At 41.9% G+C, this 16,287-nt stretch overlaps 1 long non-coding RNA gene across 2 annotated transcripts in view; it reads right to left on the bottom strand.

The window, feature by feature from the left end:
* Positions 1-2,385: 2,385 nt before the first annotated feature.
* The window catches only part of LOC144690697 (uncharacterized), a 32,897-nt gene continuing 18,995 nt past the window's right edge, over positions 2,386-16,287 (bottom strand). For both annotated transcript variants that reach the window (XR_013578936.1, XR_013578937.1), the window contains 2 exons: positions 6,103-6,224; positions 2,386-2,458 (listed from right to left, as the gene is read on the bottom strand). This is a non-coding gene — a long non-coding RNA (uncharacterized LOC144690697). The remainder of the gene's footprint in view (positions 2,459-6,102; positions 6,225-16,287) is intronic.

Raw genomic sequence — 16,287 nt, 5'->3', positions numbered from 1 at the left:
AATGAGGTGTCAACCTGGTGAAGCTACAACTCAGGACTAGTTGCATGAGGGGCATGGACAGGGTGGATAGGGAGCATCTGTTCCCCTTAGTTGAAGGGTCAGTCACAAAGGGACATAAGTTCAAGGTGAGGGGCAGGATGTTTAGGGGGGATGTGAGGAAAATCTTTTTTATCCAGAGGGTGGTGACGGTCTGGAATGCGCTGCTTAGGAGGGTGGTGGAGGCAGGTTGCCTCACATCCTTTAAAAAGTACCTGGACGAGCACTTGGCACGTCATAATATTCAAGGCTATGGGCCAAGTTCTGGTAAATGGGATTAGGTAGGTAGGTCAGGTGTTTCTCACGTGTCGGTGCAGACTCGATGGGCCGAAGGGCCTCTTCTGCACTGTGTGATTCTGTGACACCACTATGCAATAGACAGAGCTAAGTGATCCCACAACCAACAGATCAGATCGAAGTTCTGCAGTCTTGCCACATCCAGTCATGAATGATGATGGACAATTAGACAATTAACTGGAGAAGGAGACTCCAAGAAAATCCCCATCCTCAATGATGGGGGAGCCAACACATCAGTGCAAAAGACAAGGCTGAAGCATTTGCAACAATCTTCAGCCAGAGTACTGAGTGGATGATTCATCTCAGACCCCAACTGACGTTCCCAACATCACAGATGCCAGTCTTTAGCCAATTCGATTCACTCCACATGTCATCAATAAATGGCTGAAGGCACTGGATACTGCAAAGGCTATGGGGCCTGACAACATTCCAGCAATAGTACTGAAGATCTGTGCTCCAGAACTAGCAGCACCCCTGACCAAGCTGTTCTAGTACAGCTATAACACTAGCATCTATTCGGCAACCACCCAATCAATCTATTCTACAGCTAAATGATGGAAGGGGTCATTGACAGTGCTATCAAGTGGCACTTACTCAGCAATAACCTGCTCACTAACACACAGTTTGGGTTCCACAAGAGCTACTCAGTTCCTGACCTCATTACAACCTTGGTCCAAACATGGACAAAAGAGTTGAATTCAAGAAGTGAGGTGAGAGTGACTGCCCTTGACATCAAGGAAGCAGTTGACCAAGTGTGGCATCAAGGAGCCTCAGCAAACTGAAGTCAATGGGAATCAGGGGAAAGCTCTCCACTGGTTGGAGTCATGCCTAGCACAAAGGAAGATGGTTGTTATTGTTGGAGGCCAATCAATTCAATCCCAGGGCATCACTGCAAGAGTTCCTTAGGCTAATGTTCTTGGCCCAACATCTTCAGGTGCTTCATAAACGCCTTTCCCTCCATCATTAGGCCAGAAGTGGGATGTTTGCTGATGATTGTACAATGTTCAGTACCATTCATGACTCCTCAGATTCCATCAGTCCGTGTCCATGTGCGACAAAACCTGGACAACATTCAGGCTTGGGCTGATAAGTGGCAAGTAACACAAGTGCCAGGCAATAACCATCTCCAGCAATAGAGAATCTAACCCTGAGGTTCCCAACATCACAGATGTTAGTCTTTAGCCAATTCGATTCACTCCACATGACATCAATAAATGGCTGAAGGCACTGAATACTGCAAACTCCAGCGGGTATAGGCCCAATTGTCACTCAATGGCATGACCTCACTAACCTGGGGGTTACCATTGACCAGAAACTGACCTGGAGCAGTCATATAAATACTGTGACTGCAAGAGCAGATCAGAGGCTGGAAATCCTTAGAGGGTAACTTATCTCCTGGCTCCCCAAAGCCTGTCCACCATCTACAAAGTACAAGTCAGGAATGTGGTGGAATACTCTCCACTTGCCTGGGTGAGTGCAGCTCCAACAATACTCAAAATGCTTGACACCATCCAGGTCAAAGCAACGTGCTTGATTGCACCCCATTCACCATCTTAAAGATTCACTCCCTCCACCACTGATGCACAGTGGCAGCAGTGTATATCATCTATGAGGTACACTGCAGCAACTCACCGAGGCTCCTTCAAAACGTGCAACCTTTGCCACCTAGAAGGACAATGACAGCAGATACATGGGAACACCGCAAGTTCCCATTCAAGACACATATCATACTGACTTGGAACTATAATTACCGTTCCTTCACTGTCACTCGGTCAAAATCCTGGAATTCCCTCCCTATCGGCAGTGTGGCTATACCTACACCACATGAACTGCAGCAGTTCAAGAAGATGGCTCACAATCACCTTCTCAAGGGGAAATAGGCCTAGCCAGTGACACCCATATCCCATGAAAGAATTTTTTAAAAATAATCAAACATTCTGACTTGGAACTATATTGCAATAAATTAATGCAAGTTTGAACAATTCTAGGAACAATTCTAGAAATCCTTCAAAAACATTTGCAAGTTACCCAGAAGAAATAATCCAATTACTAACCTCTAAGAACTGCATAACCTCTTTAAATAGTGCCATTGGTGTTCCTTCATGCTATTTAGTGTCTTGTTATACTGTAAAAGGTGAGGAAAGGCATTGGCTTGACTGTTGAATACCAAAATATCAACGAGGGCTTTGAACCAACACCGCACACTAATCCAAGTCATGACCTAAAGGCTTTGCATGCTACTGGCAGACAGTAGGTGTGCATGTGGACACACACCTAACTAAGACGGCATCCTGTGCACATTTTTAAAATTCATTCACGGGATGTTAGCATCTCTGGCATGGCCAGCATTTATTGTTTTTCCCTAATTCTCCTTAACTGAGAGGCTTACTAGGCCATTCTCAGAAGGCAGTTAAGTGCCAATCACACTGCCATGTATCTGGGATATTAGAGGGTTATCCTGGGATGAAAAAGGTAGTCCTATGTTGTGAGGTTGAGCAGATTGGGCCTATACTCGCTGGTGTTTGGAGAAATGAGATTTGATCTCATTGAAACTTAGATGAATCAGTGAGGGCTTGTCAGGGTGCATGCTGAGAGATTGTTTCCCCTTGTTCAGAGTCAAGAACAAGGGGCACAGTCTCAGAATAAGGCATCAATCATTTAAGACCGAGATGAGAATGGATTTCTTCACTCAAAGAGTTGTGAATATTTGGAATTCTCGACACAAAAGGCCTGTGGATGCTCAGTCATTTAATTATATTCAAGGCTGAGTTAGACAGATTTTTGGACTCGAGGAATCAAGTGATGTGAGAATTCAGTGGGAAAATGCAATTGAGGTCAAAGATCAGCCAGGATATTACTGAGTAGCAGAGCAGACTTGAGGATGCATATGGCCTACTCCTGGCTAATTGGTGAGGAGGAAGGGTGAGTCAGGGGTCGGGTGAGTTGGGTAGTTAGAGGGCTTTGGGGAGAGTCAGGTAGTTGGGGGGTAGTCGGGTGGTTGGGGGTAGTCAGTGATCGGGGGGTTGTAGTCATGTGCTCAGGGTTTGGTAGTCATGTGGTTGGGAGACCGCTGGGGAGTCGGGGGTCACTGTATAGTTAGTTACCCAGGATTTAGAATTGATTTTAATCCTGCTAACATTTCCTGAGTAAATATTCTGGTAAGTGAGCCAGAAGCTTCCAAAGTCCCTGACTCTAAGTTAGGGTTTCAAAGGGCTCCAGATGGACGGGAATGGTGCTGTCCAAACTTCCCAGGCAATTCCCATGGGGTTCCCAACATGCATCTTGGGGGTACCTCCAGGGTATGACCATCTGGAGATCAGAAGCTCTGGGCCTATGTATTTACCAAATTTTAAAAAGACTGGAACAACATTCCAGTGACTTGAAACCTCAATTTCTCAGACATTTAGATTTACATCACTGTACATGACAAATTCCAAAGTGGAGCCAACTGATCTGCCAATCAAAGATTGCCACTCTGCTCCTAATTTCTTACTTTGTACTGGGGCTCCTCATTTCTCGCCTGGACTTCCAAACGGACTCCTCAGAAATGTACCTCTTCTGGGAGTTTTTCCTTCATAAAGCAGGATCGTTGGGGGAAGCCAAGCTACGGCCACTTTTTTACAGCACTATCTGCCGTATCCCAGTAAGATTATCAAAGATTATCACCTGAGAAGAATGTGAATGAGCCACATCTCCTGAGCCATTCACAAGACTTCCAGACTCAACTGGGTGAGGAATAAGCATGAGATATAATGGCTGAGAGAGGAATTCACCCATCCATAATCTAATCAAGTTACACTTGAAATCCACAATCCATAACCATATTTGGGTCACTGGTCAGTTGGAGAGAGGGTCATGTGACAAACCAGCTAACCCTCTTTTGTGTTTTAAGAAACTATTTTCTCCAGGCCACAGACAAAAGCAAAAAGACATCGAAGTGGCAAGACCCCTGTGTAGGTCTTCATCTTCCTCTCTCTTTTCCCAACCAACTTGCAAGTTTGAGCCCTGTCTGCTGTTTGACTATCCACACACCGCAAGCAGAGATATTTTTAAAGAAATCAACCCAGCAGCTGCTGTCTCTGGAAGAAAAGATAAATGGACTGCCAAGATCTTTAAACCAGTTCAGCCTGGATCCACCCAAGTTATTAATCTAAAAGATCCGTAATTCAGAAGAAACCTCTTTATCTAAAGATTGGCGGGAATGTGGAACTCGCAACCACAAGGAGTGGTTAAAATGAATAGTATAGATGCATTTAAGTGGAAGTTAGATAAGTGTATGAGGAAAAAAGGAATACCATCAATGATGGATAGATTTAGATGAGAAAGATGGGAGTAGATTAGAGTAGAACATTAATGCTGGCATGTACTGGTTGGGCCAAATCGCCTGTTTCTGTGCCGTATATCCTAGGTAATCCTAGTATAACTTTAATCTTTATTGGACTTCAAAACATAATTTAATCTATTCTCCCACTTTGTAAACTACTTTGTATGTGTGAATCCATGTGTAAGTCCATGTGTGTGTGTGTGCGTGTGTGTGTGAAAGTTGGAGTGTTTTTATTATTTTTACTTAGACTGGGTTAAGTACAATAAATATTATTCCCTTCTTTTTCTGAAAACTGAAGGAAAACTGTCTGTTTATGTCTTTTAGAAGTTACAGTATGTAAACACTGATTAAAAAAGGATATGCTTGCAAATTCAAAAAACCTGTTGTCGTCAAACGCGGAGTGGGAAAAGAGGAGATATTCTACCTCCCCTCATCTGATCATAACGTATGACTCCAACAGGTGGAGAGTTTTCCCCCTGATTCCCATTGACTTCAGTTTTGCTAGGGGTCCTTGATGCCTTGATGGATAAAAAGAAGTTGCAGAAAGGAAAGGAAGAATTGAAGATGGACCATGTCGAGATGAGAAAGGGTTAGAAATTGGAAACAAAGTTAGTGAAATTTTACAATTTGTGGCTAGAGCAGGAATCAGTGCCAATACCGTCATCAATGTTCTGGAAAAATTAGTGAGGGATGGAACTTGAGGACTGCAACAGGCAATGTTACACCTATCCTTTGAAAAGGCAGGCATAGTTAGAAAACATATGGGTTCCCACAATAACATCTCTTATTTAGAGTCAAAGGAGAAATTTTTCAATGTGAGAACAAGTTCAGCCAGGCTGAGGAGGGTGGAGGTAGACTGTAACTCATTGGGCCTCCGTTCAAGGATAAAATGGAGAACACTCAGGTTATCCTGGTGTGGGATGGAGGTGTAGAAGCATTGGATTTCCATAGTGAAAAGGAGATAGTTAGGCTTGGGAAATTGGAAACCGTTGAAGTGTTGGAGGGCATTGGGAGACTCACAGATATCCAACTGGCCAGTAACCAAATATCGTTATGGCTAGTGGATTCCATGTGTAACTTGATTAGATTATAGCTGGGTGAATTTCTCTCTCAGCCAGAGTCCTTTGTCTGAAGTGATTACATCTAGTGCTTGTTCCTCACCCAGTTGAGCGTCGATGCCCTGAGAATGGCTTTGGAGATGTGGCTCATTCACATTTTTCTCATTTTTCTTTGGTGGGTTCCTGCAGACAGATTGGCTCCACTTAATGGCTTTGGAACTTGTCATGTACAGAGCTGCAAATGTTCAGCTATCACCTTAGAAACTGATCTTAAGCCACTGGAATGTTGTTTCAGTCGTTTCAGGCTGGGCAAGGGGAGAAAAAAATGGAATCAAGATAAGACAAAATCATTTCTGGACTTCAAGAACACTGAAATGATGAGTCTACTTGTTTGTGGATCTTGGGAAAGAGGTAGAAGTATTCTTTGTTATGGTGATCATTGTATCAACATATTCACTCTTGCTGCTGGTCCTGTGAGCCCAAAATGGATTTAACTGTTACCTTTGCACCTGAAATATAGGACATGAAACCAATTCAGTAAGAAGTTCCCTTGGATCAAAGATGGTTAACTGTTATTCAAATTGTTACAGAATGGAAATTGCGCTGACATGAGATATTTTCCAATGTATACGCAGTGCACACTGATATTGCACTAGGAATTGAGCAACATAATAACTACAATAATATTAGGATGATTAGGAGCGAGTGACACTAACGAAAAGAAGTCAAAAATTCTAGAAATACACAACAGATTCATCAATATCTGGCAGGTTTATGTTCAAATATAGGCTTTGCAACAAAAACATCCAAGAAGCACTTACGTGAAATTTACTGTATCTGATATTTAAATTGTTCAATTTAATGTTACAATTCTGTTCTTCACTGGTCTTTATTTTATACTGAAATGAGGTTGCAAAAGGAAAGGGTTAAGCTACATTGGTAAATGCTGAGGGCTGAGCCTGGTTATTATATGTGAGTTATGCATTAATACAAAAGGGATATTGTCTCTGAGTTACTCTACAACAGCCAAATCTCCTCCACCTGGCTATGTAAGGAAAGCTTAAATAACTGAATAGTGGGGGAAGGAGAAAGAAAGTTTTCCTCTTGTGAAACAAATGGAGCCTTCTAGCTAAGTGAACATTCTCTGGGCAGTGTAATGAATTCCATTGCCACTGCAGCTTGCTCTTTTACTGCCCAGAGCTGAATACCTGTCAGTCAGGGTCACAGGCAGGTTTAAGTGTAAGCCTCCTGCGCACTTCTCTCTTGAATTGTTCTTTATTTCCATTCAGACAAGGACGCCTTCCTACCTCTATTACTCAGGTTATAAGTTTTAAGCTTGCCAGCAGCTCAACATGGATAAGGGCTCCTTTGTTACTCTGACTGGAGACATTGTGCTAAATGCTGCTTGTTCAAGATAAAAAGAGCTGCTTTTCTTCTCATCAAAGCTAAATTTATAATCCTTGAAGTAATTCTTTTAAATGAAGAACAAAGGGATGGTTTTAAATGTGGATCACATACTCTAATCAAAAGTGCCCATCACTTTAAAAAGATTAGCTTTAATCTACAAGAAGAGATGGTAAGAGTCAGACTGCTGAAGACTGGAGAACTTATCAACCTAAAGGACAGTGGCAGCCTGGCAGGGTTACTGAGATCTGTGCCATCTTCAATTTAGTTTGTGGTCAGTATATGTACAAGTGGCATACACCCAAAACCTGAGTCATTCCAAACATATTTGTAATTCAGTCATCTCTAACCATCTGTCAATTTTCAGAATGGATGCAACCGATTTTATTCCTAATCTAAGTATTTAAAAATGAAAAGGAAAACTCACACCATTGTGTCAAAGTATTGGAGACACAGGTGAGCAGGTGATCCATAAATGGCAGTATAGATCAATAAATAAAGTATTATGTATGTTCCACATCAGAATGGAAATTAGTTTTATTTTTCATAAAGTATGGAAGATTTCAACATTTTACACCATGATATTTGTACCAACATCACAGGACAGAGATGTTTTTTGGAGTAATTCAGCCATGAGAGGCAACATGGCCACACCTAATATCAACATGACATAATTTCCTGCTGGGGTTGAAGAATAGTGGCGTGTATTGATAGCCTAGCTCATCAGATTAATTAGCAACCAAATTAATTTTGCTGTTTTTTAACAATTCAAAGAATTTACATGGAAAAATAACAATGCAAATATTAGGAGAAAAGCAGTGAAAACTCAGCATATGTTCTGCGTAAGGTGAAAATTTGGAACACATTCTGGAATCTGCTGGATTAGGTGCCGATGATGTACACACATGCATGTACAACATGTCAACACGTACATAAATGTTTGCATACTTTAAACAAAAACATGCCTATACTTTCAGCTCAGTAAGCTGGAGATGGTAAGATGTCAGCAGGCAGCTACATCTTAGATCAGATAGGTAAGTTTGGCAATATTTGGCAGTAGCACCAGGAAATTGAAACTTTCATGTCATTATACAATGTATAAAGATATCTAATGGGGTCGCATTTGTTAATTTATCTGCAATTCATTTTAAAGAGATTGGGTTATGAGGAAAAAGACTAACAAGACAACCTTCCTTATTTACTGACAGAAGGGGAATGAGGTTATAATAGGCAACTGTTACAAGGCTATATCCCTTTATTTTTGAAAATATGATTTAAACTTTCACTGACTGGAAATTTTGCATTTTGAAATGAGACAGAACAAACTACTTAAAAATGCAAGGCCAATATCCAAGGTGAAGGAGAAAAAAGCAACTGAGTCACCCTTAAGGGAGTGTGAAGAGAGGGACATTTCCTATCATTCAGAACCATTGAAACTCATCATTAAGGAAGAGATATCAAAATGCAAAGTGCCAAATATTGAAACAATGGCTGCCACGGACAGACCCACCCAAAACCCCTTGGAAATACACAATGGGTGAAGTATAACAGGCCAGGCTGCTGCCACTGCAGTGAGATTGCAAGGAAGTTTTCAGCAGAGGAAACAGGCTGAAAGCTGGGCTCTCTCCCTTTCTCTTTTTTGGAACAAATGTATTACTTCATTTGGAAACCAACATTACGAGAGATCTACCAGTTGAACCGAGATCCTGTAATAATTGCAACATCTTCTACATCTGACCGCATCCACAAAACCAGCTAATCCAAATCAGCCGCAATGTTTAAAGATCTGTGCCTCAAGGACAATCAAAGGACACTTAACCGTATATTCTTTTAACTTTCTCTATGAGACTCTAATTTCTCTTATTTCTTCTACCTGTGTGTGTGTGTGTTTGTGTGTGTGAGGTCACATTTTTATTATTTTTTGTTGGGTTTTGTGGTAAATAAATTTGCTCTTTCTTTAACTCAAGAAACCTTGTTTAATTGGTTCCTTATTGCTCACACTTAAATAGTTCAATATATCCTGATTTAGAAAAGAAACTTAAACCTTTGTTGTGACTAACTGAGTAGGCTGAATAGAGGGAGACCAGTTCAACCCTTCTCATCTGGTCGTAACACAACACTGACCAGAATTTTACAACCATCCCCAAACCCCTGCCCCCCATGGTCGCTTACCTATATCTGCTGGAATTTTACTAGCTACAGGGTAGGTGTCAGGCAACCCTCTTAGCCTTGGTCAATCAAAACTATTAAGTGGCCAATTAATGGGAGGTGCTCAATGATGATGGCTACCTCTGCTTGTTCCCCCAACCCAGATGAATGATAGTGGCCTCCCACCCCCTTACTGAGGCTTAACTACCCTACCTTGGGATCCCGCATCCAGTGGTGTTCCTCAGGAGACTGGTTGCATTCCCAGCAGTGGCCACCACTGTTGGTGCTACCCTCAGAGGCCAGATTTCCTCCCTGATGGGGACAGAAGCTACAACCTGAGCCACTTAACAGCCAACTGGCCGTAAAGTCAGGTCGGGGCTTCCTTGCCCTGTGCAGGCAGGTTTGCCCCAAATTTTCATCCACAGAGTGGGGCTACCAACTCTGCAACAAATTCTGACTGCGATTACAGTGTCTCAGGACTTTAAATATTTAAATCACGCAGTGTTCCTGCTGGATCAGCATGTAAATGCACTGCTTGATGCGAGAGCGGTCAAGGACCAGAAGTTGTGATGAGTTAGCTGATCTCCATCAGAGTGATGGTAGGAGTTCTAAAATTGGCCTCAGCGCCTCTACGCAAACTAAAGAAACCTTGGTTCCCTCTTCTGGAAACCGTTCAGCGACTCACTGCCTCAAAATGAGTTGTGTGGTGTCTGGTGAAAACAGAATGGGTGTTCACTATGATGCCCTTCACAGGCGAAGTAACCTGCCAACACTTTCTGGGCTCATACACAAAGAACTGCTGGCATCGGTAGAGTAACACTCCAGGAAGAGTACTTTCAGCAGAGGAGAGAAATTTGAGGAGGAAATTTAAATTGCTTTAGAAAATTGGTATTGCAGCAGATGTAGTACTTGATCTAGTGGGGAACTGCTATAGCTGTCAGTTTGGCAATAGTCTTTGGATCAGACAATTCTACACTATTCCAAGAACAGTCTGCCAAAAAATTCCCCAGCCACCACTGGGAAGAAGGAAAGCGCCAAAATGAACTCTGTGTTATTTCCGCTGTATTTACTTTTCACACACCATTTTTGCAATGGTGTGGCATTATTTGATTTCAACGTGAGCAATGTCCTCATGCCACAACTTGCCAACAACCTGACAAAATCCTGCTAACCATGCCATATAACTTAGAACAAGGGAAGTAAAATTTCATAATACTCACAAAAACCAAGAGATAGCTTGTTTTTTACAACATTTATGATCGACTAACAACATCATGTCTTCATAAATCATTTTAAAACTGCTTGCCCTCAGTGGGCTGCTAATTGTGATCAAAACAAACATTATCCTCTTTTTTGTTAAAAAGGGAAATTTACTCTTCACACTGTTATACAATGGGCTAGTTAAAAACCGACTAGTGAAGAAATTAACAAATAGAACAGACCATTTTCAACAAAGTCTATCAGAGATTTAAAAGGGTTACACAAGCACATGGTTAATTAGTTCTGCGCCATCTGCTGAAGGTTTATTGTTTGTCATACAGTTCCTGGCAAAGCTGCTGTGATTTCAAGCTACTGTGCAGAGTTCCCTTCTCATATAATCTGATTAAGAATGACACATTTTAAAATCTTCCAGTTTTGCTACAGCTGGGTACATTTTTCCAAATTGTATCTGGGAGACATTGCTGATATGCACCCATAAAACAATCAACCTTTAGCTCAGATATCATATTGAAAACAAAGATCAAATGTCCGACCTCCATCTAACATGAACGGAAGCTGGGGATGGGGATGGTGTGGAGGAGAAACTGTTTACCATGCTTCTTTCAATTTTCATACTTTTTAAATAAATTTTAAAGTAATTGCTGGAAATGGCATTTGGCATCACAGAGCAAGGATGATATTGTCCACAAAGAGATGCCAACTTTATTAAAATCTCGATCACAATGCCAGAAAAGTGCCAGCATATGCCATGTGTTGAATTCACACTGTCCTCCAAAATGTATGAAGAAAAGTAGGAAGGTGCCTGCTCAAGGAGATCCTCATTCTCCAAGACTATCCCCCTCTGGAGTGCCAAGTTGTGCAGAGCACAGCATGCCACAATACATGAGATTTTTGATGGTGCATACTGCAAGGCTTCCCCAGACCTGCTCAGGCAGTGGAACCTCATTTTCAACAGGCCTATGGCCTGTTCAATGGTTACCTTTTAGACACATGGCAGAAATTATAGGTGTCCTCTGTCTATATGGTGGGGGCTCCGCACAATGTTATCTGCTTGTGTAAGGAGCCATGTCTTCAGAGCGTAGCCCTGGTCACCCAATATTAATCCATGAAGGTGTTTGGGTGGCCTGAAAAGCTGAGATACCGTGGGCTACCACAGGCCTTAAGAGTTGTGGCAACGTCCTGGGAACCTTGCACACACCTTTTGTGGTGGTCACTATATATTCAGCAAGTGGAAATCCTTCTTATTGACCAAGGCTCCAGGCTGTTCTGCGGGAACCTTAATGGCCACATGCATGCAGTCAATAACCCCTTGCACCTGGGGGGATCTAGCATAGCCCCAAATCCAACTTCCCTCCAAGCCTGGCATGTGCAAAAGAATAAGTATTGGTCCACCTTCTAGTAAAAGGTGTCCTTGGCCAGCTTCCTGGAATGATCCTGAGGCACAAACATTGTGCTCCACAGGCCCTTCACTGCCACAAGCAATGAATGGTCACCACAAGCCAGAGACCTGAAATCCTCCTCCAGCATTGTGCACAGTTCTGACACCACCTATGTGGACAGCTGCAGCCATCGTAGGCATTGATATTCTGACACCTCCAGGTAACAGAGCCTTTGTCGGTGAAACCTTTTGGCAGGGTCATGCCATTAGTGACAATGAACCTCCAATCTGTCTCCATTTGCCTCTTCCTCATCCCCTATCACCCTTGTGAGCCTGCTGCTCCTCTGGGTGTTGCAACCCTGCTCCTCGTGCCAGCATCTGTCTCTTACTCTTGTTCTCTCCTCACTGGAGGATTCAAAGTCTGAATGCATAAGCTTAATTTCTAACTGATGCACTCAGGCCTCAAAAGCTCTCAATCCTCTAACTTTTCTGGAAGAGTTGCACAGAAAGATCTTTATATAATGTGCTTCTGATATCTGTGTTCACTTGGCAGTGCCTCCAGCTTCTCCTGCACACGCTTTAATGCCTCTTACCCTCCCAGCGTAATCTTACCCTCACTGCTGATATCAATGGCTTCCACCTCCAACTACCACCCACCTCTTGCTGAGCCCTTGCCTCCTTATAGCTGGCAACTCATTGAAGCTGCATGGAACCCGTGTGCCCCAGTAAAATTTAAAAACCTCCTCAAAATAACATTCAAGTAGCTTCATAACAGGTTTAATTTCCTGCCTCTCACCTCTACATGTGCCCTTGACACTGCTGCCTGACCAACTCCGGAAAAATTGGCAAACATCAGGAATACGTTGGAGTTCCATTCTGATGTTCCATTCTGATTTCCCTGCTATTTTGCTGACCCAATCTCCCCCCCCCGCTTCCAATGCCATCACACTGGGATTGGAAAAAATCAGCCCTATGATTCTATAATGCAAATCTGCCAAATGTGTCAACATTGGCAATTCAAACTTTGAGCTTAAAGTTAGAACGTCATGCCAAATATCTGCACGATTTGAGAATGTTTTAAATTCCCAATTGTCCCAATAATTTTCTTCTCGATTTCTAATCCCCTGCTGGGATTTGATTATGTTTTAAATAAGTGCAACCATATGTAATAGGCCTATTTCCTTTCATTTTAAGTCCTGCATATCTGGAAAATTTGCAGCTCGAATATATAATTTATTAATTATTCCACCCTGGTGCAGATCTTATCTATTCTGGAACCATAAAATTATTGTTAATACAACTTATAAAACTTTGAAACAGAGTAATTTTAATTATTTGTTCACAGAATGAAGTATCCACAGGGTGCTTAGGTCGAGAAATGTTAATGTTACTTGCTACCATCACACCATAAGAATTGTTCCCTCTTAGCTGGTAGCAAGAGATAACCAAAGGATCACTGAACATAATACCATCATAAGCTCCTGCCAGTTTTAAAAGAATTGATTGCCATTACAGGTTTCCCTGTTTTGGAACTCTACCACTTCTTTTGAAATAAAATCTCCTTCCAAAGCTCAGTTATTTTGGAGGGCCTTTGGCTGTTCTAATTGAAACACATGCAATCACTGATAATGTTTTTTTTGTGATTTTTACAAACAAGGGTTCTTTGTCAATCAGTCCTTTGAATTAATAGCACGTATTCTGCTTAGAGAATTGAGTGAAGTTTCTAAAAAACCAAAATAGTGAGGTGAAATAGTGTGCCGCAGAATCACAGGAAGCAGACTCATGCACCCGCAATTCCCCCACCAAGTTCCCCACTTTGGCTGTATCAACAGGAAATGCTGCTGAACAGAGCACCAGCTCCTTCCCACAGGATTCAGAGAAAATCAACAGAAGTTAATTTCCTTCACTCAAATTTCAAAACCTTCTAATGACTGAAAAAAAAACATTGAAATGAAGAGGAGAAAATTACCTGAGAAATAGACTTTAACAGAGTTGAAGTGGAAAGAAACATGTTTTTAAAAAAAGCCAAAAATACACAAAAGCAATTAAGAAAAGCTATATGATGGAAAAAGAAGGCAAGAACTTGTATTTATATGGTGCCTTTCACAACCTCAGGATGTCCCAAAGCATTTTATAGCCAATGAAGCACTTTTTCAAGTGTTGATATGCAGGATACAATTGTGTGGAGCAAACTGTCTACACAAACAGCAATAAGGTAATGACCAGATAATCTATTTCACTGAACAAAAACTGAAATACCTGGAAAAACTCTGGCAGCATCGGCGGAGAAGAGCAAAGTTGACGTTTCGAGTCCTCATGACCCTTCAACAGAACTGTTGTCTCCATGAGGGCTGGTTACAGAGAGTTCTATTGAAGGGTCATGAGGACTCGAAACGTCGACTTTGCTCTTCACCGCCGATGCTGCCAGACCTGCTGAGTTTTTCCAGGTATTTCTGTTTTTGTTTTGGATTTACAGCATCTGCAGTTTTTTGTTTTTAAATCTATTTCACTGATGTTGGTTTAAGGGTTAATGTAGAAAAAAAATGGCCCTGTGCCATTTAGATCCTGTAAGTCAATGTTACTTAATACACGACACTATTTTTCGGAATAAAATTTTGTGTGCAGCATAGCTGTAATTCTGCAGTGAGGCATATATGACACCATGGAAAAGTGTGAATGTGCATGAAAATGGGGATTTGAGCTCATTCTTAACACGCACACTGAAAGGACAGAGATAATATAGGTAATATGTTATGAAAATGGTGCTGGACTTTCAAGATTTGACCAGATGTTAAACATATTGCTTAATGCAGAGTTAGCAATACTACTGTTGTACTATGGTGTTACCTGTGCTGGCTCAATTATGAGATCCTGCAGAGTTGTACGTTTAAACGTGAACCCTTTATTGTTAACCTTTAACTATTTACAGATGCAAAGTATGGTCATGCATGGAGTTGTTGTCTCCATGAGGGCTGGTTACAGAGAGTTGTTTCTAGACCGTTCTCTCAGAGTCTGTTACCATGTGACTGTATACATCATACTGTGGGCAGTGCTATTCTTCAGTCCCACATTAACTCTTGCTCTGCCGAGGACCTTTACATTACAGTAGTATGCAGGCACATAACACAACAACCACTAAAGAGAAATGCTGGAAATACTCAGCAGGTCAAGGAGAATCTGTAGAGAGAGAAACAGAATTAATGGGCTAAATTATAATCTCCTCATTTAGGGCGGAAGAGGGTTGGTGAGGTGTTAAATCGTCAAATTTGTGAACCCTAAGCCTAATCCTTTCAGAACTTCCAAATAACTTCTCTGGAGAAATGGGTCCACAATTATATTTAACTGGGGCTCCTTGCATGTGAGTTGGCAGTGATTTGAAAGTAACACCTGCTGCATAGAGTTCCTGGGTTTCAGGAAACTCAGCAGTGAAGCGGAGGTGAAGTTGCGAGGTATTTCATGGGGATGGTCAAAGATCAATAGTCCTGTTCTAAATAAAGGCTCAATGCTCACAGTTGCCTACTCATATTCCTCTGGGAAATGGTTTGGTAAGACTACTAGTTGGGAGAAACTTATTTTTACAGTTTGGAGATGCTCACATCACTGGTGAGTAGCATCATGGCAGTTTTTGATTAGACTTCAAATGGGAAATACAATCAGCACCCACAACCAGTAAAGGCATGCTGTGGAGGGAGCTCTGGAGTGGACAACAGGGAGGTTGAGTTTGTCAGAGGCAGTACCCACCTAACAGAATCTCCAGATCAATGGTCTGTTTTAACTCGCAGAATGCCATTGCTTATGAAGGTTGAGCTTGTCATGTCTGGTGGTTGCAAATACAGTAGCCTCATAGAGTCATAGGGCCAGATTTTTGCAGAGTCGGGAAGACTACACAGACCTTTAGAAATGGCAGGCAGAACCTGGATGTGGAAATCCTGCCCCCATTTCTGTCAGATTCCATTTTTGTCAGCGGGGGAAGGGGTGTGACATGATTCACACAGGTGAGAAACACAACCAGGTGAGAGACACAACCTAATCAGGTCCATTTGAACTGAATGCTGAATTCATATACATTCCATTTTAGCTGTTCCAAGGGCCTGACCCTGCAGGGTGGGAGTCAAAAATTTACGGAGTAGACATAAGTGCTCCTGAAAGGTGGATAAGATCTGTTTAAGTGCCTTAATCTGAAGTTTTTTTAAATGCCCTGCTCTTTAGATCTGAAAGAAGGCATGCTTAAGCTGTCAGAGAATTAAAAAAAAGAACTGTACTGCTTTCACTGCATCTGATGTAGTTTAGAAAAAACATGGCCACCTGTTCCAGTATCAATAGGGCTCTTTATTGACATTTCCCAAAGGCTCTTATTATGTCATCACAAATGCTTGGCTGCCTTTTAAAGCTACAATTACCTCAGTAGGGAGGTATGAGTT

The sequence above is a fragment of the Cetorhinus maximus genome, chromosome 2 (genome assembly GCF_964194155.1).
Source record: "Cetorhinus maximus chromosome 2, sCetMax3.hap1.1, whole genome shotgun sequence".
In the NCBI taxonomy this organism is placed as follows: Eukaryota; Metazoa; Chordata; class Chondrichthyes; order Lamniformes; family Cetorhinidae; genus Cetorhinus; species Cetorhinus maximus.
Note: the sequence above shows the minus strand (reverse complement) of the source record. Positions and strands in the feature narration are given on the sequence as shown.